Source organism: Rhamphochromis sp. 'chilingali' (assembly GCF_963969265.1).
Source record: "Rhamphochromis sp. 'chilingali' genome assembly, chromosome: 13".
Classification (NCBI taxonomy): domain Eukaryota; kingdom Metazoa; phylum Chordata; class Actinopteri; order Cichliformes; family Cichlidae; genus Rhamphochromis; species Rhamphochromis sp. 'chilingali'.
The window spans coordinates 22,614,374-22,638,653 of record NC_137940.1 but is presented as its reverse complement, the minus strand read 5'-3'; the positions used below and the strand labels follow the sequence as shown (position 1 = coordinate 22,638,653).

The 24,280-nt window shown below is 41.6% G+C and overlaps 1 protein-coding gene across 1 annotated transcript in view; it reads left to right on the top strand.

Annotated features, from left to right (window-relative positions):
- The first annotated feature begins 4,736 nt into the window (after positions 1-4,736).
- Positions 4,737-24,280, top strand: part of tenm2a (teneurin transmembrane protein 2a) — a 226,381-nt gene continuing 206,837 nt past the window's right edge. Inside the window, exon 1 of the mRNA XM_080900423.1 lies at positions 4,737-5,306. The gene's annotated coding sequence lies outside the window, so the exon portion shown is untranslated. The remainder of the gene's footprint in view (positions 5,307-24,280) is intronic.

Genomic DNA, 24,280 nt, shown 5'->3' with positions numbered 1-24,280 from the left:
CTTAAGGCAATAGACCTCACTGTTTCATATTGTCAAAATATTTCGTTAAGCAGCATATTTTTCTTATGTATGTAATAGAAAAGGAAATGAATGTATTTATTATATGCGAATGTGCGATAGTGCTAAATTGTTTATCGAGCAAGCTTAGAAATGAAATCAAATTGGCAAATAACTGGCCGAGAGTGAATCTTCGTTAAACTGGTCCAGCTCATAATTAGTCATTAACACTGGAAAAAGAAAAAGGTTGAACTTGGGTGTAACCCCAGGTCCTCCCAGCTGAGATCACAGGCTGATGTTCGGCAGGAGGCAGGCTGTTTCGCCTTGAGCTGAGACTTAGCACTAAAATTCAGGGGCGCACGCAGCTGTCAGAGGCCTTGATTGGTGGAAAAATGTACCAGTCATATAACCAAAAGTGAGCCCTTGCAGAGGTCTTTGAATGCAGTTTGCTGCCACACAGAAGTGTTTAGTTTCTCTGAGCCATCATGGGAAATTGCTGAGTAAAAATAAGTGGGTGTGTGTTCATGCGCACATATATACATGGTGAAGTAGAGGGGGAGACTCAATTAAAAACCAGCTGTGCCCTATTCCTCTGTAAGCCCTCCAGCATTCCTCACCCTCCTCCTCTCATGTCTTACCCACCATCCCCTCCTTCTCCAGTACCCCCTGCCACAAACCCCCCGCTGCACTGTAAGCTGCCTGTAAGCTTCTTGACTCATGCTGATGGATCTAATGCTTCCCCCGAAAACACGCCGGCACGCATTTGAATGTGCAGACATGTGTGCACACATGGACATAATGAAACATGCAAACATAAAACAGCATAGCCTGCTCCTCAAATACACAGTATATGCTCATTTGCACCCCCCCCGCTACTCGACGTAATTACAGCAGACTTGTGTGCCAATCCGAACGGGCTCCTTTCCATTCTCTCCAAGTCCCCGATGTACCTGTTACTGCCTCACATCAGCCAGCTCCCAGTGGCACTTGCGGTATTGAGGGTGAGATGAGAGAAAAAGAGAAATGGTTGGGAGCAGAAATACAAAGTCACAGCCTTTTGTTACTAAAGAGACAAACAAATAGACAGGCGCTGGAGAAACAGACTGAAAGGAATGCCCAAAAGCCTGTTAATATGGACTTTAATAACCAGCTTTACTTTGTGCAGAAAAGGTTATTCTGAGCGCAAATTGGATAAAGAAACTGTGTGTCTAACACCCATTACTGCTGCTTTTTTCTCATATTTGTTAACTCAGAGCTCATCAGGTTTTCTTCATCCTTTTCATGCTGTTTTGAATAGTTATAACTTATGAGCTATATTACTGCTGTATCGAGAAAGGCACAGTTAATATAGCTTAATAAGGGTCTATCCAGAGGGCAGCAATAGTGCTTAGCCAGCTAATCAGTGGTAATTCTATAAGTTCAGGTCCTTTAATTAGCTCATTTGCATTTTGAAAATTAATCAAATTGATTATATAATTAACAGTGCAATGCATCTTCTTCATTGTGTTTGTAAGGCACACGTTTTCACCCGGCGCATGCACAGATGCAGTTCGTATTGAGAGTTAACCCTTGTGGATGTAGATGTGACTGATGGTGATATATCTATGGGACAGAACTCATTGCACAAGGTTAAATAGAACCCCTGACACTATGCAGTCTGTAATAGCAGAGATAGCATTAGGAACACAATTCACAGTCAGAGCGCTGTAAGGCTCATGGACCCTGGGCATTGGCTATAAGCATTAAGTTTTGATAGGTTGTAATAGCCTGTGCTAATATTGGCTCATGATAGGGAAAGGTCAACTAACTCATCTACACGTATAGCATGTGACAACTGGCCTCGGGATTATTTTTTTCCTCATTTGAGCAAGTCTCAAGCAACACATTCATCCACGGGTCAGATTGTGTGCCTCACTGTTTCTAATTACGGGGTAAGGCAGAAGGATGGGACAGAAGGCTAGGTACCGAAAAGGCTACGAAATGCAGTGCAACCCCCTTTTGAGATTAAGGATGGCAGTTTGCAGCAAGTGTGCAAGGCATTAACTAGTCTTAGATTAAAGAAGGAGTTTCTGGGTGGCTGAGGCCTTTCTCAGTGTCTGCATGCACTACACACTGTTGCTTTGTGCGCGTTCTAGGATTGATCACCAACCTTCCTGAGAAGGACCCACACATCTCGTCCCATTTAATCTCAGATAGTCTACATTAGAATAACATTAGAATAAACATTTTTAAACATTTTTTTAATTAATAAATGGATGGACAGTCTGGCCTCTTGTCTGCTGCTAATGTGAGACTCTTAATAATTTTCATAATCATGGCCAATTAAACACAGATGTTAGGTACAATTAGCATTTATTTTTAGGTCGTTCGTGACAATTTGCTAAAATTAGCATTTCTGCGGGCTTAATTCATGCTTCGTCAACAGGTGTTTGATTAATTGCCCGTTGTTTTGTTGCCAAGTGTAGCCTGTGTTTGTTTGTGTCTGTGTCAATCTATGCGAGGCTCACGCTTGTGTTTTAGAGTGCAGGAGTGAGGTCCTTTTGGCAGAAGTTGTGACATTATCAGCAAAGCATTAAGATTGAATGTGGGTCACAGTTAGGAGTGAGATGAAGGCTTGGGGTTAGTCACGTTGAGGTTAAGGTTGAGTATATATGCAAAGGAGCTGCACAAACTTGTCTGTGTTTATGTCTCTGTATGCATACGTACACGTGTGAGAGCGGCCAAATGAGGGAGGATGTTTACGTGGCGAGAGTTAGGCAAGACAACCACCGAGAATCGGGTTTTCACACTAACTTATTTTGTGCAACTTTAAATACTAACTAAAAAAACAACAATACTTAAAAACTAGCTTACTCAGAAACTAGAAACAATATCTCTTCATTGTTTGGATTTGTAGGGGAAGACCAATTTACTTAATACTGACAGAAAATTGGAAGCGAGTAAAGACAAGAGGATGGAGGATTTCCACAACTGATCCTGCTTTGTGGCAGGGCCGTAAGCAGAAGCTCGAATTAAAAAGAAAAACCATGAGCAAAATGCTCGTGAGCAAGTGTGTGGTTTTAGCTTCTGGTTGATCTAATCTGGGGTTTATTCACTGGCCAGTCTCTGCATCTCGCTGGCTAAGTGTTGGCCTATTATAGGACATATTAGGGCTAATCTCTAGGTGTGTCCATATGCAAGGACTTAAGTGCAGATGGATAGAAAGGACTGATTTAATACTGCTGACATCACTGCTTTTAAGTCCACACTAACACCCTGCAAAATCAGAAGGAAAGGTGGGGGTGTGCCTCTGTGTTTTTTTGGGTTTTTTTTTTTACCATTATGATAATATGTGGTCTTCTGGTTTGTGTCTTTTACTTTAAAGAAACAAAGATGTGGATGCAACCATAGAAAGCAATCATACACTGTTGTCAACAAACTAGTGCTGCCTTGCTATATCTTAATGTAGCTAAGCTCATTAGCCTCAAGAAAACAAAACTCCACATTGGACAGTATGAGACAAATAAAAATCCCTGGACAAAGCTGCACCTGCATGATTAAGAATGGGTACCATGAGCCCAAGTCAAAGCTTTCTATTTTTTTTTTTTTTTTTAGGTTATCACTTGGGGACTTTAAAATGGTTCAGTACGCCGTCCTACCCTCATCTGCATTTTTCATCTTGTACTGCACCTGTGTTACCCACTAGAGATCCAGTGATTCCTTCCTCGTTCCTTTTACCCTTCGCTCTGAATTCAACCAAGCCATCTGTGAATTCAAACCCATTTGCAGTTTTGTTAAATTTTACTTACGCTATAAGTGGACACCTTTGTCCCAATCAATATACCAGTTGTGTGCAGGTTGATGGATTGCCAAAGCCAAAAAACAAGAAGAAAATGAAAGAGTAAAATAAATAAATAAATAAAGCAGAAAGTGGGAGGTTTATGTCCCCTGCCAATCCCCAGTTATGCATAAAAATGCCTCTGAAATGAAATCTTTATCAAAAGAGCCACAAGGTTCTCCTTACAAGGTGTTTTCAAATAAGCAGGCGTTATTATCATACCTCCATTGGGAAATATGCATTTACAGCTCGGAGAGTGAGAGGCAATAGGGTAACTGTTAACAATGTTTTCCCTAGTTATGGTGCATAATTGCATGCTTCTATTATTGCACCTTTCTATTGCTGCTAATACGGAGAAAGCCCATTAGGCAGTGTGCTAATGTGAACAGTAGCCTGCAGTGCAGTGGGTGCACTGTTTAAAAAGAGATGCTTGAGGACCACTGTAATGAGCACCAGGCCCTGGAAAGAAGGCACTAACACCAAAAGCGGGCATGTGTAAGTTTCCTGAAAAATGCACTGAGATTCAATTTTTGCTTGTTAGGCTGTAAATACATGTGGCAATGTAGCTGCTGCCGCTGCCTCTCGTGAAATTGTCCCATTATGTCCTCAAGTAATCATATATTAATACTGAGTGGAATATGCATTTTTCGAATAAATCCTACACCATGTTAAATATGTTTTAAAGTGACAATAATATGTAAATAGATTTAGATTAATAGAGGAAGTGCCCTCAATTGTGATCTGCTATTCAACATAGCATAGTTCAACATTTGGGATTCAGATGGTTTAATCGCTGTCACTGCTGATCCCCTGCATCTCATCTCGTAGTGCTGCAGCTGTGGCTGTAACAGCCTACTGTGGATTACTCTTCGGCATGCGCTGATAATGACCACTGACTTTGGCTGGGCCGTGAACGCGCGCTCCGCGAGCCACGGTCATTTCTCTATACCGTGTGTGTGAATGGTCGCTCCCTGGGTGCCGCTGCGCGCAGCCTTTACCGATCGGCCGTGGTTCAGTGTTCAGAGCATGCCCGCTCGCCCCGCCGTTTCTCGGGTCCGAAGAGAAGCAACGGAAGACGTGCCGTTTGCGCACAGCCGTATTCATCCGGTTTTGGTCCATTTTGGGGGTTTGCTTTTTTTCTTTTCCCCCCCTTTTTTTGCCAGTCAGCACTGTTTGCCTGTAACGACCACCAGCGCTGAACGGATGGTTCCGTTTGATTCCACGATTTTGGTGAGATGCTGAACTGGAGGCTCCTTGCCTGCCCTCTCTATCAGCTCATCCCCTCGTGCTGTCATCTCACTTCGCGTTCAATAGCGGCTTGACAGGATAGTCAGGGCAAAAACAAACAAACAAAACAAGAAAAAAGAGCGAGAGAGAAGCATGCAATAAACAAGTGTCAAGTAGCTTCGGGCTGGTTCGGTTGGAGGGAAGGAAAAAGTTCAAGTTGAAGAAGGAGGATTATGCAGTGAGTGCCGCACGTAACTATAAACAGGTACGTGATATTTTGCAATGTATTCCTGTGGAAACGATGCTGCTGATTAACCCGCCAGCTTCTGTGACCGAGCAGCACGTGTGTGTGTGTGTGTGTGTGTGTGTGTGTGTGTGTGTGTGTGTGTGTGTGTGTGTGTGTGTGTGTGTGTGTGTGTGTGTGTGTGTGTGTGTGTGTGTGACATGCACAGTCATATCTTGTGGCAAGTAGGAAGGGGAGGAGGGCAGCGCAGAGCGATGACATTGAGGTGCCTTTTATCCGAATATCATTCTGTAGTCCTCATGCGAGCCCTTGACGCTTGGCTGACATTGGTGATCGGGGTCATCTCCCGCGACTGCAGTGTCGTTCACGTGCCATGCGTAGAGACGTCCAAAAAATATAGTCCCGTCAATAATGACCTTATTAATTGCGGTGGACTTTTTGTGGCGTGAGAGGTTTCCACATGGCGATTCTGCGCTGCATATTTTTTTAAAGAAATGTATTAACCCTAAAAGAGTCAGGGTGGACTGCGAGACCCCGCCGTGACTCGTGATGAAGAGCTCCTGTCCGACGCGTTTATGGCTGCCGCAGCGCAGCATCCTCTTTTCAGCGATCCCCGTAACGTGTATGAGAAAGTAACCTAAGTGAGTGCCCTTCGAAAAGAAACCAAAATCACGCTTTCAGTTCATAATAACAAACATGGAGCTGCTGGAGGGCTTTAATTGGCTGCTTGACTTGTCATTGCCTCTTGCCTCCCCTCCTCGGGACGGCAGCAACGATGCATTCCTCTCTTCTGTCTTGTGCACTGCACTTTATTCAGCTTTTTTCATTCATATTTATTCTGCTTGCTTGGTATTATATCAGAGGTGAGGGCAGAGGAAGTGTGAGCTTTCTTCTTCTGCTGCTGTTTTTGGTGATGTGCTCATGCACAGGATAGCTGCCCCCCTTCAAGCTGCAGCAGAACATAACAGTGTAGGACACACAGGAATGAGCATGAGTGAGACTTTTAGTTAAGGATTTCAGGCACAAAGTTTAAGGATGAATAAGGAAAACTTTTAAAGTCAGTTGTGTATCAAGCAGGGTGGCGAGGGATATGAGGCCCACACACCAGCTGTATATCCCAGAGCCTGGCAGTCATCGGCACCTTATGACATGAAACACACACGCAGACACACACACACACACATGCCGAGAAGATCTTGGTGATGAGACGCACTGTTGAGATTCACACTTCAATCTAACTGGTACAGTTTCTCTCTGCGGCCCTGCTATCTCCTCCTCCACCTTTTTAGCTCTCTTCAAGCCCGCCTGCGTCTGTGTGATTTCTGACGCTCTTTGATCTCTCTCCCGCTTTCCATTCCTCCATCTTGAGCTTTTGACAGGGGCGTAGAAATCAAAAAGGAAGCAAAGCCCTCAGATTTGCGTGGGATCACTTCTGACACACTTTTAAATGCATGCATATGGAAACAAGTGCATATGTTGCTCTCTCTCGCCATTTGTCTGGTTCGCTCGCAAGGACGAGTGCACAGGCTCAGCTGTTTGCCACAGTGTTTGACCTGCCAGGTGTAATCACGGCCAGTTTGCCGTGTTTGTGTGTGCATATAGTGAGACTCGGTCTTAAGTGCTAATAGGCGCTCACGCCGGAGAGCAGCAGGCTGTGTCAACCGCAATCTCCAGACTAGCCTTGACGGTGTCCTATTTGGCATGATGACACACACACATGCACAAATAGGCCTGAGATGCATAGAGTTGACTTAAGGGTCTGAGCACTACAGGTTCCCTGAGTCCATGTCCTTGCCGTCCCTTCACAACTAATCATCAAGATTAAGTCAGTGCTGTTGCCATGCAGATATTCTGCAGGTTGACTTCTACATAAATATGGCTTTTTATTTGTTAAATCACACATAGATGTTGTTGGGCACGATCTTTCTGTTAATCTCTCTTCTTTTTCCCAGTGCTCTATATGGGTTATATATTTATACATACATTTCACTGAAACACCTGTGAGTCCTGGAAAGAGGAGCATCAATCTTCATTAGCCTGCAATGAGGCTGGCCTTGTTGAATAAATGACTAGCATAGAGAAAGTGTGTGTGTGTGTCTGTGTGTGTGCGTGTGTGTTTGGCTGTGTGTACGTGTGCACTCGTGTGCGAATCTGTTGAGTCCTGTGGCCCACTCCGACCTGGCTGACAGATGACTGCAAGTGATTTCCAGGGTTCAGCAGATTAGGGGATTAAAAGACTGAAGGCTTCACACAATAACCCTAATGCATGTGCATGTCAGCAGGCACACGCGCATTTTGGGGGCTGCGGGGCTGTTCGGAGGTCAGCGATATCCAGTCTGACCTCTGTGCTGTGTGTTATCCCACACTGTGCAGGACTGTCCACAGTCACAGATGGAAAGCGCATAAGAAAATCTCAAAGGTTCGATTTCACTTTACAGGTGTGAACCCGTAGAGGTACTGAAAGCCTGGTTGATACATTTTGTCCTCCCCAACCAGTTCAGAGCTTACTTAGTGTTGGAAAATGAACCAGCATAGTAGCTGAATAGTTGTGACTAGGCCAGTGCAATTTTGTTGCCGATTTAGAGCCAAAAATCCCTTTTAAACACAAACCAGTTACCATTGTTTCCTTTGTTTTAATTCCTATCAACTAGAACTACATTGCACCATGTTAATTGATGTCACAGGAAAAAAGCTGCTTATATGTCTCTCAGGTATAATTACCTGAGAGCAGTAAAGTGCCTCTTATTTGAAGGCTTTTGCATGATTTCATGTGTTGACTGGCTTGGTTTTGGAAACAGCCATTTGCTGCTTGGTGTTAACATTTTTTCCCTTTACCTGGCCATTTCGACAGGGTGTGAACTGCTAAGCACTGTTGTTTCTGACAGCGCAACCATAGCAACATCAGCAAGTTTTTAAATAACTTAAATCCACAGGGTTCAATTTGGGATTCCAAGTTTAGATCTTCATTTATTTTTAAGATGCTTGGAAGAATGAATTGAGCAATCACACCCAGATAATCTACACACAGTTGTATCTTGAAGCATCCACTTCTTTTCCTGTTATAACAATCTGGTCGTATAAGGTTCGGAACAATTTGTGATGTTAATATATATATATATATATATATATATATATATATATATATATATATATATATATATATATATATATATATATATATATATATATATATATATATATATGTATATTAGCAATTATTGCTGCTCTACAGTACATTAGACTATAGCACTTTATAATTTGGGAAAGAACAGGATAAGTAGTAACAGAGGACAAATAGCCTCTTGTCACTGCTGATTAACTAAGAACACTGACCTTTAGAGAGAGTAGAGGTAGGTGAAAAGGATGTTCCTTCTGTCAGAATATGCAGAGAGGGTGATTATGTTTACACTGTTGCTGTAATTGTCAGGACGTGCTAGTAAATAGAAAATACTAAGCTTGGTGGCACAGCTCTATTAGAGGCAGGTCCGCCCGGCCTTCCACCCTCCCAGTTATTTCACAAGCTCAGGGCTTTTTTTGCTTTTTTTTTTTTAGAGCCAAATATACAATCATCTCAGTGTCATAAATCCACATCCAGATAGAGAAACTGCTGCAGGAATGGGCTCATTCCTATGATACTGCCCTGTTTGGCCTCCTACACAGTAGAGTTTGGGCAGCATGACATACAACCGTGTCGGAAAGGCTTTTATAAGGACAGACTCAGTTAACCAGTTATGCTTCCATACTATCCCCCCTTCCTTTTTCCTGCCTCGTCTGGCGAGGCCTCACTTTGATCCATTCATGCTCGATTGTCCTCTTTGTGTTATATTTCAACATTTCAACTTTCAACATTAATTGTCCTCCTTTCAATAGCTTGCCAAGGCATAGGTAGGAATAGCATGCTGTGGGTTTTTGAGAGGCTAAAATTACAAAGGCTTGCTGATGAAGGAGAAAATTATATTAATTGCAGTAATTGATTAATTGGTGGGTAGATGAGTAAGAAACCACAGAGTGTGAAAAAAACAATAGAAGATGACATATCCAGTGGCTTTCTGTTGAGATATTTTAAGGCTGGAGTTCATAAAAGGAAAGCTAAAATCATTATTAGTATTAGTATTATTATTATTAACCTCCTGATGTGATTGCAAGACTGAATTCAATTACGTTTGGTACCACTTTACGTGTGACGAATCTGCCAGTGCAGTTAAATTTTTTATGTTGAAGCACTTTTTACAAGAGCGCCTCAATTAACAGTCCTCCTTAATGTCTGTGCTTCCAGTAGTCCCATCAAATTGAACCAAAACACTGACTCAACATATCATCTTAGCATCTCTCTAAAAGGCCATGACGCACATGGCTGTTGCTCCCTATTATCTAGCATTTTTCAGTGGAAAAAGAGAGATCACATTAACGTAGAGCATTGGATAGCTCTTTATCGCAACAAGGATTCTTAAAATAGCCACGAAAAAAAACATATAATAGGAGAAGATGACGGAGCAGCCAATACTTAGATCCCAACGTAACATGTAACATAAAATTTTAAAATGCATAATAGTCTGAGATTTGTGTTGTGTTGATCTTCTGTGATTTTTCCTAAACGTACAAGAAATTTGAAAACCATAAACTCATCGTTCATCTGGGATTTGGACACTCCTCAGAAGCCTTTGTGGCCTGTGATTTTATTTGACGGGTTTTTTTATGTGTGTGTGTGTGTGTGTGTGTGTTGCTCAGACTACACCGCTAAGCGTTACATGATGAGAGCGTATGCGTGTGTGTTTGCATGTGTGCGGTGTGTGACACCCAGCATTAGCTGTGCTTTGGAGAAAGTGACGCTCGTAGAGAGCAGCCTTCATCTTGGATTACCATGCTCATGGATCCTGTGGGTTTTTGTGTTGGAAGTGATGGCAGAGTGGGATAATATTTACTACATCTGTCTGACAGCTGACCGACTGGTTTTAACTCATCCCTCTCATGGACTCATGGCGCTTTGTGATGAGCTTCCTCCCTGCATTGAAGTGCAGCCAAGCACATGCGCCTGCTTGCATGTGGACAACGGCTGGTACCGAGCCTTTCATCATAACAAGGCTGTGTAAGACCATCAGTTTCAGCGGATGATGTGGGTGAAATTTGGAACACACAGAAACAAAGGCCGCTGACCAGTGAGTGATGTGTTCACTCATTTAGGTGCTCAGCGTTCATGTTGATGTTTCAGCGAAGGCGAGCACTGTCAGTCATCCGTCAGTGAAAATGACACCTACAGCACTGTGTATGAAACGGGCTGAAGGCTGATCTTTTTGCAAAGAAGTCATGGTACAGCTGAACATGCACCTTATTGGAAACGAATGAAACTGAATTTCATGGCTAACTTTCGCAGAGGAAACTTAATTGAAGTCACCAAGAAATAACATCCTTCGTCTGTTGGTCTTTGTTTAACAGTTCAGGGTTTTCTTTCTCAGTGTAGACAGTCTTTTTTCTTTTTAACAAGTTACTAAAATTATTTCCTTCTGTTCCCGAGGAGTGGAGTTAATAGTGGGAAAGTCCTTATCTGCCTTTAAGAAGACATTGTGACCGGTTGAGTCATGCTCAAATATACTGCCTTTATTACTTAGACTTACAGAGTCATTAAGGCCTGACCCCATTGCTCCTTAGATCAGGAAGTGTATTAACAGCATTCATTGATGATACTTAAGGATCTTTTGTAAGAGTGAACTTTCGTAAAGCCCTCTGACCCAGGAACTATTGAATATTGTGGGGATTAGACAGGTATCCGCTTTAACCTTGTCTGGTCGAACATGTAGAGACTGAGGACAACTTCAAGAGGAAAATCAGCATTAAGGCAGTAAAGGGTAAGGTGCTCAGCCACCATGTGCCATTAGAACAGCTTCAGTATGCTTTGGGATTTATCCTCCAAGTCTCTGGAATTCTACTGGGGGGATGGCAAATTATCCTGCCCAAAAATATTCCCTTATTTTGTGTGTTAATTCCACTGGTGGAGATTATCATTTAATGTGTCAGTCCAAAACAGTTCCACAAGTGTTTAAGTGGACTGGGATATAAAGACTTTACTCACCAACTCATTCTGGGACCCCCTGGCACCTGTGCATGGGATCATTGCCATTCTGAATAAGATCACTTCCATCAGCATTCCCATATAGGATAAAAGTGGTCAATCAGAAGAACTTTGTATTGGTTTGCAGTGACCATTTCCTTCAGGGCACACGTGGAATGAGTGAATAGCCTTACTATAGGAATCAAGCATTCAGGTTTTATCTTTAACATGTCATCTATGTTCTCTAATAACTGCATGATAGCACTGATATAGCTAAGCAACGGACATGCACACAGTTTCAGACCAGTCAGTTGACAATAATCCCTTCCCTTAATATGTGGGATCATTCAATTCCATGCCTTTCCTTGGCCAGTGAAATAACTACAAACTCTTTGTGGCAGTCAGTGGAATCTGTATATTTAGTATACCATCTATCCATGTTCTCTCTGCCTCTCTCTGTCTCTCTTTCTAAGCAGACATGTCTAGTTACAGTCTAAAATGGCCTTGTGAAGGAGGATAGGAGTTAAGATGGCATCCCCAGAGACTTTTCAGAGAAGTAATTTAATAAACTGTTATATTTTCCCACTCTACAAGGGAAAGGGGATAGACTCAGAAAAGTAATGAAACTCAGCTGTTGAATTTTTAATATTAAAGAATCAATTTCCTATTGCTGAACACAACTAAGTAAAAGGTCCTTTCTTCCACATGCATTGCAGCTCGCACAGAATAGCATTGACTTATGGCTGGCCTCCTGTTCTCACTGTGGGAAGATGTAAAGGTTTGATGAGAACATTTGTTGAGCAGCATCTTCTACCTCCCGTCCACCCTTGAATGTTTAAGCACCAGCTGGAAGCACACGTTGTCCTCACCTAAGTCCCTACTCCAAAAACAAAAAGAAAAAATGGACTGGCTATCGCAAGCATAAGTGCACTTTAAAAAAAATGTTAAACGCACCAAAAGCATTTTCTGAATTAAGCTGCAATCCATCTGAAGGTCAAGATTTCACAGTGTGTAGGTACATTTGCAGAATTATGAAGTTATACATGGTTTACACTGCTTTCATGTAGTGCTGCAAAAAAAAAGAGAGAAGTCATCTGGATACAATTACTGGAAATCATTTCTTCAGATGTCTTGGCTGTCTTAACAAATAACCAGTCAGCCATTCAGTCTTTGATTCCTTAAAAAAGGGGTCTTCCAGGAAAACGTTTCACTTATGCATAGGCCAAGGCAGGGTATGCTGAAAATATATGCAAAAATAATGCCTTTCAAAGAAGTGGTCATTCAGACCTTGTGCTATATATATCTATATTTTTGGGATGCAGGATTAACAATAAAAACACACACACACAATGTGTTACAGTTTCTGTGGTTTAGGAATTTGTGGAAGTATTTAAAGGCATTTATTAATGCTTCCCAGCATAGACAGTATATATTGCATGTCTATACAGCCAAGTCAAACCCAAATTAGTCCACAGTAGTGATGCTCTTGTGGTTACTGCAATGAGATGAGGCTGGCATCTTTAGCATTTTTGTTGGAGTTAGCTAAAGTGGCTCTGATTCTGTTTAAAATAAAGACTTTTAGAGCATCCATCTGCTTCTGCGTGTCTCCAGCAGAGGCAGCTGAAGGCCAGCATTTTCCTCTTTTTTTTTTCTTTTTTTTTTGCTAGTTTCTTCTCCCATTTGTAGCTCGCATTGTCTTCTTTTTACCTCTCTTTTTTTTAAATGGTTCTGACCTTAACAGGTTTCTGTAACATCTGATTGATGCTGAACACTGGTATTTGATAATTAGCGCAGTTTCCTACCTTTCCCACTTCTGTCAAAGCATTCGGCTGTTTGTTTACTGCAGATATGCAATGACACTCCTTTTACCCTGACTCCACTGCTACGTGAGGGAGACAGAGAGAGAGACAGAGAGAGAGAGAGGTCAGGTGATGATATATGACCGCGATGCTGCATTCCAGCACAGGATGATTAATCTCTTCTGGGAACACTTCACGAATACAAGTTTAACCTAGCTCGGCCTTGCACATGCCTGGACGCACACACGTGCGGGCGTGCGCACGGCACAGCAAACACACACAGGTGTAAACACGCGCACACTCTGCATGCTTAACAAGCTGGACATAAACGCTGGGCCAGAGTGCATGTAGTTGTGTTTGTATGCAATTCATGTGCAACTACCCTACCTTCCCCTTCCCCGACCCTCTCCACCTAGCATCCAGACAGATGTATTCACACAAAATCACACTCCCATATACACCCATATCCTCTTTTTTTTCGTCTCTGCCTGCCTTGTTCATTCTGTCTTTTCCCCCTCTATTCTCACTGGCCTCAGTGGTGCAATGTCTCACATTCACCCCTCTCCTCTTTTGCCTTGTCCATTCATCACAAACAGTCACAGATGCTCACACTCACACAGGGAGAAAGAGAGTCAGAAAAGGGAGGGAGAGAAAGAGTGCGAGCTGCTCTGTATAAGGCCATTTGGCTCCACTAACAGTGAGCATAAGGCTATAGGATTAGTGCTGCTAGGTGCTAACAGCTTCAATGTCTTAATAAGCACAGAGAAAGGCAGGATCTGGCCCTCTTTGTGCGATACAGTTGTGTCTATGTACATAAGTGTGCATATTCAGGTGCTCTGCACAGGTACAAATACTTTTTGGCAGTCCTGGGCCAGCACATTGAGAGGATAAGTGTAAATACAACGGGCTGCATCCGAAGCTCCATTACTTGAGCGCACTTCAACAAATTGTTCCGCAGTTGTACTCATTGAAACACAGAGGGTGGTTGAACACATCTTTATTTTAATGAAGTCATTTATTGTAATGGAGAGCATTTACAGACAACTGTAGCTTAGATTCCTATGCTTTTGTCATTTCTGCTTCTCTGCCTCTTTACATAGTAACAAAGACACAGAGCTGGCTATGTCTCTGTATCACTGATTGAGTATAGCTGCGAATGCAGTCCATCTTATTTCCTGGGATTGGATGGGAGGGTGGGCATTGGTGGGGGTGGGGATATGAGTTTTGTAGAAACACACTGTCATGTAATCATGTAATTAAATGTTTCTAGCAAGACAGGAAGACTTGAACAAATTCAGGATAAAATGAGCATCTAACACCAAAGCTTTTGACCATTAGCTTTGTAAATTGTGGTTAGCTTTTTATCCAAGACTACACCGATGGAGCAGACAGGGACCGGAGTCTGCCCATTTTTAGCATTATCATCCCTTACCAGTGAGCAGCCATTCATAATGTTCAATTATGAGTGGATCTATTTCATGCATGCGCAAGCAAATAGTCACAGCTTCACGCTAAAGTGTCATTAGCTAAGTCCACCAGAGTAAGCTATGAAAACGTTCATAGCAAAAAACTAGTCAGACTATTAAATCAAAAGAAGACAAAGTGGCTAAAGCTAAAAGCCATCTGGAAAGGATCAAAGCAGTTACGAGGGAAATTATGGAGACGAACAAAAAAGGGGGAAACGGTCAATGTCCTGTTATCTGGTGAATTTACATACATCATTTTTTATCAGTATGTATATATAAGTCCCTGACATTTGTTTTGTTACATAAGTCTATTTCTCCTGCTTTTGTTAAGGTGGTAAGGTAAAAATAGATCAAGGTCGGTGTACAGCAGCTCATTTTCAGTTCAGTTTTGGTTAAAGCACTTTATTTGAAATTGTTTAAGTGAGAGAAGATTGTAGAACAGGCTGCAGTTTGGGGGGGGGAAAGTTAGAAAAAGCTGATATATGTTTGCATGTGCTGTCAGGTACAGTTTTTAAAAGTAAATCAGAATCAGGAGAAATTTTTCTCTCTAAGTGTGGGAATGTAATTGATGTCTACCCACATAGGTGTACCTTATGTATAGCGAGTCTCGATTTATAAGCTATTGTTGTTGCACTATAATCAGTAAAAATGTTCTATATTTTTATCATTAATGTTAGTCTTATCCACCATGGTCCGACCTGTGGTTAGCGGTGGTGAGAAGCATGCTTTTTAGTAAAGCTTCTTGCTTTGCTAAAATACAAAACATGAAGCCATTATTAGTATCCGATTGTTCAGTCTGACGTCACTAGCCGTGTCTGGGTCTAAACTCCGCTGCAGGTCCATATATCAAACGATCACTATGGCATTACTGAGAGTTGAAAAACTGTCTAAAGTCTTTCATCTTTAATAAAATGATCAGCGTTCTGCTCTACCAGGTGTAACAATTGAGTTTAACATCCAGGCATCCATGAAAACGGAATTTATGACATCGGAGTTAGAAGTTAGCAGGGAGTTAGCTCGCTAGCTTCTATCTAAATACAATATAGCATGTCCTGACTGCGGGGTTTTGGAAACAAATTAAAACGTACAGCTCTGCTATCACTTCCAGCATAAATGAAGACAGAAAACTAAACAGCAGTGACGTTTGTAGGGTTACTGAAGTTGGGCTAGCTGGTATATAATGATGTGCTACGTGACCGCTAGCGACACAGCTATGTTAGCATAATATAAACAAGCTAACTTTTTTTCCACTCGATAAAAGTTAACGTGAGTGTTCTCGGTGGTCAGGAACAAATGTAATCGCATGGCAGGATGCTGTAAAAGGACCAAACTTCAGCCAGGAGAACAACTGAGATAATCCATCCACAATACGAGGTTAGTCATTCATATACTGCTGCATGGGCTGGGCTGTAGTTACATCCTAAGGTTTTAAAAACTGAGCTTAAATAAATGATTAGCGGTAATAATAGCCGAGGGAGGTCAACAGGGATTACTGACTGTTTTAGGAGCTTTTTGAGATCAAATAGAAGAAAATACATAACATTAAACATGTTAACAACACAAAAGCCATATTAAACGCAGACTACTTTAGACCCGGAAGTAGGATTCGTCGCGTCATCACTGAACAACCGGATAGCAGTTTACAGAGCTATTAAACCAACTTTCATTATTTAAATTAAGAAGTCAGTAAAGACTAATTGGTTCAATCTGAACTGCATTCTGTCCTCTTGGTGTCGACTTTAAGGAGTTTGGAGTCAGTTGCATAGCTCGAGAAGTTGAAGATTGGAAGCATTTAACTTGCAACCTGAGTTTAAATGAGGTTATTACTTTTTTTATTACTCCCAGCTATAATTAAAACTGATCTGCCACCGAAAATGCAACAGCAGCCCTGTTTGCATTACGTCGCATGTGCATGTGAAGGCAATTTGGAGTGGTGGATTAATGCAAGTTGGCAAAAGAGAAGCATACGTATCTAACGTGAACATATACTCGCAGACGATTGTGTGTTTTATCTCTTTGGGTGTTAATCCTTTATATAGCACCAGCTTAATTCATAACATAAGGAGTGTCCATTATCAAATGCAAAGATTTGGGAGAGCAAAATAGTACTGCATGAAGGGGATGAAAGAGAGTAATGTAATCCTTTGTGAAAGTGCCATCATATCACCCAGCCCCACTCAATCGCCTCACCAGCAACAGAATAGATGAATGTCCTGGATGATTCTAATCTCATAACCCGCATACACACATTATACACACGCACACTCACACACAGATGACTTGTCTACACCATATTCATATTTGATGTTATTACTATTCACTCATGTGAATAGTAATAACACGAATGGATGTAATGATGTTATTGGACTTGAAAATGCCCTCTGAGACTTTTGTGTGTGTGAATGTGTCTTCTAAAAATGTGATCTTGGCATGTTCGACTTTGCCAGTTATATTTGCAACTCCTGCACAGAACATTCGCACTTAAGGTTAATGCCTCGGTTTTTTATTATTACCACATGTTGTCGCGTCTCAAGAGTTCTTTTGTTTCTATAAGTGTCAAGCCCTGATGGAGCTCGCGGTGCGGTGTGACACTGTGCATAATAAGGGCACTTCACGTTCACCGTGTTTGTGCGGTTGTATCTAGGCAGAGCGGTCTAATCTTTAAGTCCACTTCTCTGTTTTCTTTACCCTGCTGTCGCTCAACATTGATTTAAGAATATAGCCCTATTTGCACGGAACGCCACGTAATAACTGTTGAGCCTCTTGAAAGACAGCAAAATGTTCCTTATCGCACTGCGTGTTATCCATCTCATCATCCCGATGTCACTCTTCTGATAGATTTGAACCTGCTTTCTGTTACTTGGTCTGCATACTGTGTAAAGACATGAGCCTCTTGATAATTTCCAGCAGAGCCTCTTTAACTCTGATGTAGGAAACAGACAGAAGAAAGAGGTGGAGGACAGCAAATAAAACTTTGAAAAACAAAAAAAGAGACACCAAAATCACCAAAATGTACAGGACTAATAATATTACTGGACCTCTGTGTTTGGTGAAATGTGGTAGGTCATCTGTGGTGGACTATTTTACTTATCAGCTACAAAAATCCCACATGAGCACAAAAAGCCTAAACAAACCTGACATTTTTTAACAAATAATTAAAGGTTGGCATATGTGAACAGCTGCCAAGAGTGGTTTGGGAAAGACTGCTCACAGGAGGAGGATTTGGTTCATAATGTAAGGTTTTCTGGATGTTTCAAGTTTTTAATTGTTTGTTTTGAGTGAACTTTGAATGTTGTCAGTGATGATAAAATTCTAGTACTGCCTGAAAACAACCAGTTGATAGGAAATAATATGTATTCCCCGACTGGTTGACAGTTGGTTGCAGGAGGTTGCTTGTTGGAAATTTGCTTTGCCATGGTCATCCATGGAAGGCACAGACTTGTCTCATTCACCTTACCATCTGCTCACTGGGAGGTATTCAAACTGTGAGGACTGCGATGCAAACTGGAAACAGAGACCATTAAAAATAAAAGTTTGCACCTTTTCAAATGTCTTAATATCAGTCTTTACTTTGAAGGATAACATTCTTCAGTTGGGGATCTCTGTACAAACTATGGGTGACTGTAGCAATCTGCTCGCAACCAAAGCAATTACAAGGAGGTTTTTTTGTCAGCTAATCTCTAAACTATCCAATTGATGTGTGACTTATAGTTACACAAACCATCTGCTGAACTCTAAAGGTTGTGAGGCCAGTGAAACAGTGTTATATGTAAATATATTATCTGCTTATATGGCCAGAAACTGACCAATTGTGACACGGGATCCAAAAAAGCCAGCACAGAACAAGAAAACGCCTGTGGCGATAATGCTGTGTGGATTGTGATCAATTGATGGTTTCTCATAAACTTGGTGACGTTTTTTTCAAAAGTTTAGTAATTTACAAACACACTACAGGTGAGTATTTATCAGTAATTCAAAGAATGGACACAATTTAACATATTAAAGTAAAAGACTGAAAATAAACCAAACTAATATGGATATCGTAGACACACAAAATACATATATACTAAACTGATTGTTATTTGATTGAAAGTAATTTATGTTAGAGCTAAACTGGGCTCCTAATGAACAATTATTCTTCCTGCTGCAACCTGCAAGACAGGCGTTAATAGCTTCTTTAAAACTATCCCTGTGCAATATATTAAATACATTAAAGTCATATAGTGTTTTTTTTACTAATCCTTCACACCAAAAGCAGAAAAGATGTGAAAGAAGATATTTTCACTGATATAAAAGAAAAAGGAAGGGTAACATAGCATTAACATACATAACATAATGTCTAGTAAAATGACTTCAGCTCTAACTGAGTCGTATCCACGAAGTTTGGTGGCAGCAGAGCTCGGGTCTGTGATTAGACTCTAAATGAGAAATTTGCCTCGAACTGAATCACCTCAAATATCATCTGCTATAAGGTCAGCATAAGATATGTGAGAAGGCTCAAGTTCAATTTAGAGGAGTGTGTGTGCTTTGCTTTTAACTGCTCAGACTATATCTTAGAGCAAACACTTGCATCCTGTGTTATTTTCATGGATTTAGTTTTGTGGATTTTCATGGATTTAGTTGGTGAAGGCGCACTGACATAATCACTTAAACTGCCTTCATGTTTATTATGTCTGCCAGTATAATATTTTCCTCAACATGGATTTTATAACCCCAGAAAGGAGCTAAACCCAAAGAGAGTTTGAAGCAGAATGTGAATACTCATTAAATCAGAGGTGCAAGAGCATGAATGTATTAAGTGTTTTCATGGACACGATCACAGTCCATCGAAAACCTCAAGGACGTTTTGAATTCTTGCTTTTTTCCTACCCGAAGCCAGCAATTTTATTTTATTTTATTTTTTTGTCTGCTCCCTTATGTTCCTTTTACATTTGTGTAAAAGGATAAAAACATACTGTGTGCCAGGATTTGCACTCGTGTAAGAGTTTAACAATATTAGGGTCGCAGCTACTGTCAATTAAATGATGGCAACAATTGTTGCCACCAGCCCCTCTCACATCCTGATACCTTGATCGCTTCTGACAGAATGTTTTATTTCCTGCCAACCGCAAATCTGTGGCTGATGTTTGGAAGGCGAAGCTTGGAAATACAATAAAGTCGTATATCTGTACGTTTTCATTCTTATGAACCACATTACATTTGTCTCCTGAGGTTTTGTTATTAAATCTGCCTCAGTACTGCCACTGTATAACCAGATGCTTTTATATTTCTGGCACAAAATAATGCCTTCCATTCATTTGAGTCATGTTTACTTGGGAAAAGGAATAAAAATGGAGTTAAGACTACATACGTTTTATATACCACCAGCAGGGTTTGTGTGGATGCTCAGCTGAGTAGCTTATCACCTTTGTTGCCTTGCATCTTCTCTTTGAAAATTCCTTCTCTAATAATAAAAAAAACATGTACTATAAAATATGAATACTAAACAATAACCGTAAAAAAAGAAGAAAGAATCAGCGGAAAAATAATTTGACTGCATTCAGACATGTTTTTGTTCCACAGCAAGGACTACGACAGAGCTTTTAAACTGTTAGATTCCTGCTGCTTTTTAATATCTTGTGTGATCTATTTGTGTCCTAAGCTGCTAATAGCTAGAAGGAATCAGGGGAACACAGCAGGGGTGGTGCTCAGATAATGGATTGGTTATTTTATGTTTCTCCCCCAAAAAAGAGATTTTGTGAATTTGTCTCCCCCCCTCTTCCTTTCCTTTATTTATCACTTGTCTCAGTTTTGTTTTACTACAAAAAAAACAACAAAAAGATTTTCTTCTGCGTTGGAGTGCTATAAAAATTCAGCATCACAGTTGTTTAGAGGAGTGCTGGAGTTGGCACTACTTAGCTCGAGCAAAGACAGAGCGTAATGTTTTTTGGTAAATCAGTGTAGGATGGAATTTCAGGACCCTGCACTTACCCTCGGCAAGAGGATATCACTCTGAGTGAGCTGAACTAGAGGAACACTGGCCCAGTGGGCGAGAGCGATTTTCGAGAGCGCTGAAACTCTATTCTCCATTTCACAGTCACAGCACTGGCATAGCTGTGATAACAATGTGCCCTAAACCTGACTTATGTTCTTATTTATTCTGTGTACCCCTCAATTCCCTGACAATTATTCAGGGGGGAAAAAAAATAAAAAAGTAATTGCCGGCATTGTACGTGCGCGCCAACTTGTCGGCGGTGCAGCAAGGCAGAGCTGCAGCCAGTGTGCTTAATCATACAATTTAGAAACGCGTGAGAGAGAATTAGTTTCAAAACCTGCTCCTGACGACTTCAAAGTTTTAAGGATGGCCAGCGTGCTAACTCTCCATTAATTACTGATATAGAATGAAAAAGTCAAAACAAGTTAATGGATGTCTTTTTGGAGTGGGAATCGGGGGGTGGGGTGGGGGGGTGTAAACTGCGCCTCTTCACGCAGTTCCACATGACTAGAGAAGACAGAAGTAACTGGCAGAGGACTGGTTTATGAATTTGCGAGACACTTGATCATCTATAGGGACCAAACAATTCTCTGAAGTAAACACTAAAAGCTGTAATGTTGGGCGATGTTGCATAAATGCTTCAGAAACGCCGCGCTTGTTATGGGCTAGCCCAAACCTCAGTGGACCAATTTAGACAGCCTTATAATGGCATCTCTAATGCTCCAGTCTACATGAAAATAAACAAGTCTGTAAAAAAGAATATTACATTCACCGTATTATTGTTTATTCCCAAAGAAACAAATTGATCTTTTTATGACATTGAATCTATAAAGCGGGGCGTTTGCTATTTTTTACAGCAGTTACCAAAGACAAACTAGTGAGCTGGGCTTTATCACTTGCAGTGTGGATAGAATTTTTAAAGCCGCCCGATTTGTTACACCTGCTGTGAATGGGAGGGTTGTGTGCAGGTAGAGCCTGTGTCGCCATTCATTTGAGTGTTTTTCTATGTGGGGGACTGTGTGTGTGTTGCCTTTCAGTCGTGAAGCATGGCTGATTCCCTGATCCAGCAGGTTAAGGAGGGCTTTGGCTCTGTGCTGCTGACCCATCTGGACTGTTTGCTGGTTTTCAGCTTCATCCCCGGACTACAGGCGGAGTGCTCATCTCTGCTGCCTTTACTTAAATCAGACCTCCGGCATTACAGCTGTGGCGAAGTTTTGTCGGTGATCGACCGAAATTACCTCGGACAATTTTTATGTGAATCACAATATGCGATATGCGAGTAATCCCACGGCAGATGCAGCTCTTGACTCAGACATAGCGGCACGCACACACACGTCGAGACGTAAACAGTACAGATGGATAACTCAAATTATTTTTCCATATTTTTTTCTGTTTTGTGATAACGCTGATCCTTCTCAATCTGTCATTGGTGACTTTACTGCCTGTCCAAATACCGTATCTCTGCTGCTTTCCTGCCCGTCTTATCCTGGAGCTCAAGCTTGATGTGACCCCTGTACACACGCTACGAGAGCCAAAGAGGATCAGTGCTTGGATCCGCTCAGATTACGACCTTCTTTGTTATTCTCTCTCTGTCTCTTTCTGGCCCTCCCTCCTTTTCTCTTGTCCACCTAGCCGCAAATGGCAACTCCATCCAGAAGTTTGGACAAGGACAAATAGTACAGGAGGTACACACACACACACATGCACACAGAGGTAGACACCGCTGCAGGGGCTGGGTAATGTTTGAGGGCCAGAATAATGTCAGCTGACCAAGGCCTTGGTGGCTCCCAGTCATCCATGGCTGCCAACTTCAGTAACATCAGCTCCCCTACTCAGTAATAGGACAAAGGCAGCCCTCTTTTTTCTGAAGCTTTTAATAGGTCAGCTCTCTCTGTGTGTGTGTGTGTGTGTGTGTGTGTGTGTGTGTGTGTGTGTGTGTGTGTGTGTGTGTGTGTGTGTGTGTGTGTGTGTGTGTGTGTGTGTGTGTGTGTGTCTGAATCAAAGACTGACAGAAAGAGAAGAGGAGGAGCAAAGCATCAGTGGGACTTTGTGTCTTTTTTGTGACTTGAAGGGAAACACTAGCAGGTATCTGTGCAGCAGAAGATGACAGAAACACGGTGGTGGGTGACATAGCATATACTTTTACCACAATGAACTGGATCGATCTGGAGTAGCAGAAAATGTCCTGCCTGTAAAAGTAAAAATCTACTGGATCTCAAAAATTATGATATGACTTATTTCTAAGTGACCCTTTTTCTCCATGCTGCGCCACTACAGCCAATCTCTGAGTTCCCCCATCCTGCCAAAACCCACTTTAACCCATGGTGGATATCAATAAAAAATAATAAACGGCTAGTTCCTGGAGGCTATAGACCAGCTGTGTGTGGTATAGCTCACCCAGAGACTCTGCCCATAATGTCATAAGTTGAGTTGGATTTGGGCTACTGCAGTTGCCATGCGTTGCCAAGGAAGAAGATATTGTGTAAGGCAGGGGTAGGCAACCTTTTTGATGACGAGTGCCATCTAAAATTTCCCTCAGAAGTCAATGTGCCATATGATTGCATTAGCAATAAATTTAATAACGCTCTATATTAACAGTTGCTGCACTGAGCGGACAGCTCCTGAGGCATTTGAAGTGTCAGAATGTGGAAATTTCAACATCTCCTGAAAAAACTGACAGCTAGCAATGCCCCTCTCACCAGTAGGCTAGGGGATTTTTAGCCAATTACAAGTTGAATCTGGTAGTTGGGGTTGTTAGCTAAGATAAGGTCATTAAGAAGTGGCACAACTAATGTATCTATGCGAGCTAATTTGCGATGTGCACTGCTGGCCCAGCCATTTATTTTTTAATGCACCCTGGGACTGGGACAAAAAATGGGCCCGGGCATTTTGACCAGAGACCGGCCCACCAGGTATTAAAGCCATAAAGCCTTTGAATGAAAACAAACGCTGTTGTGACAGTGATGTACAGTCTTGTTGGTATATGTATGATTTCTATACGTTGTATATCAGATAAAAACATTGGTTGTAAGATTCAGATAATTATTTAATAAAAATGAAACATTTTAAATGAGAATAAGAAAGAAAAGTATTTCTTTGTGCCCCCCTGTTAATGCCCTACCTGGCCCCCTGGCAAAACTTTCCTAGACCCGCCCCTGCACAGTTACCAGCTGTCAGCTACACAGAAAAGGATCCTGGTGTTATTTATCTCTCAGAAACAGTTCATAACTTCCCTTCAACTCATTCATGTCACCTAAAAAGTAAACCTGTTTCTCCATCACCTGTTCAGCTCTGGTGATTCAGTAAGGACATCTCCTGGTTTCATCTTCATGTTTCCCTCTCACCAGATAACCAAACCGATATCATGACCAGCAGCTTTTACAGCTGTGGATCCAGCAAACATCAGCTGATACTAGAAATTAATATTAAATAAATTCTAACAACAGCTGATCAAGCTTAAACGTGCTGCTGCAAAGTGGACGATAAACAAACAAGAGAGAAAAGCCGATCATCTGATCATTGATCAGTTTCATGACTGAATGAGAGAAGAAGAGGCAGCTGTGCAGCGTAAAGACAGAATAAATCCAGCTTTGTGTCTTTTTCATTCTAGCTGAAGTCCGGGACAAACTGTGCTCCTTTTCAGCTCAATACGAAACGCGTAATATTTTCTCTGAATACGGGACGATTCCGTTTGTACGGGACGGTTGGCA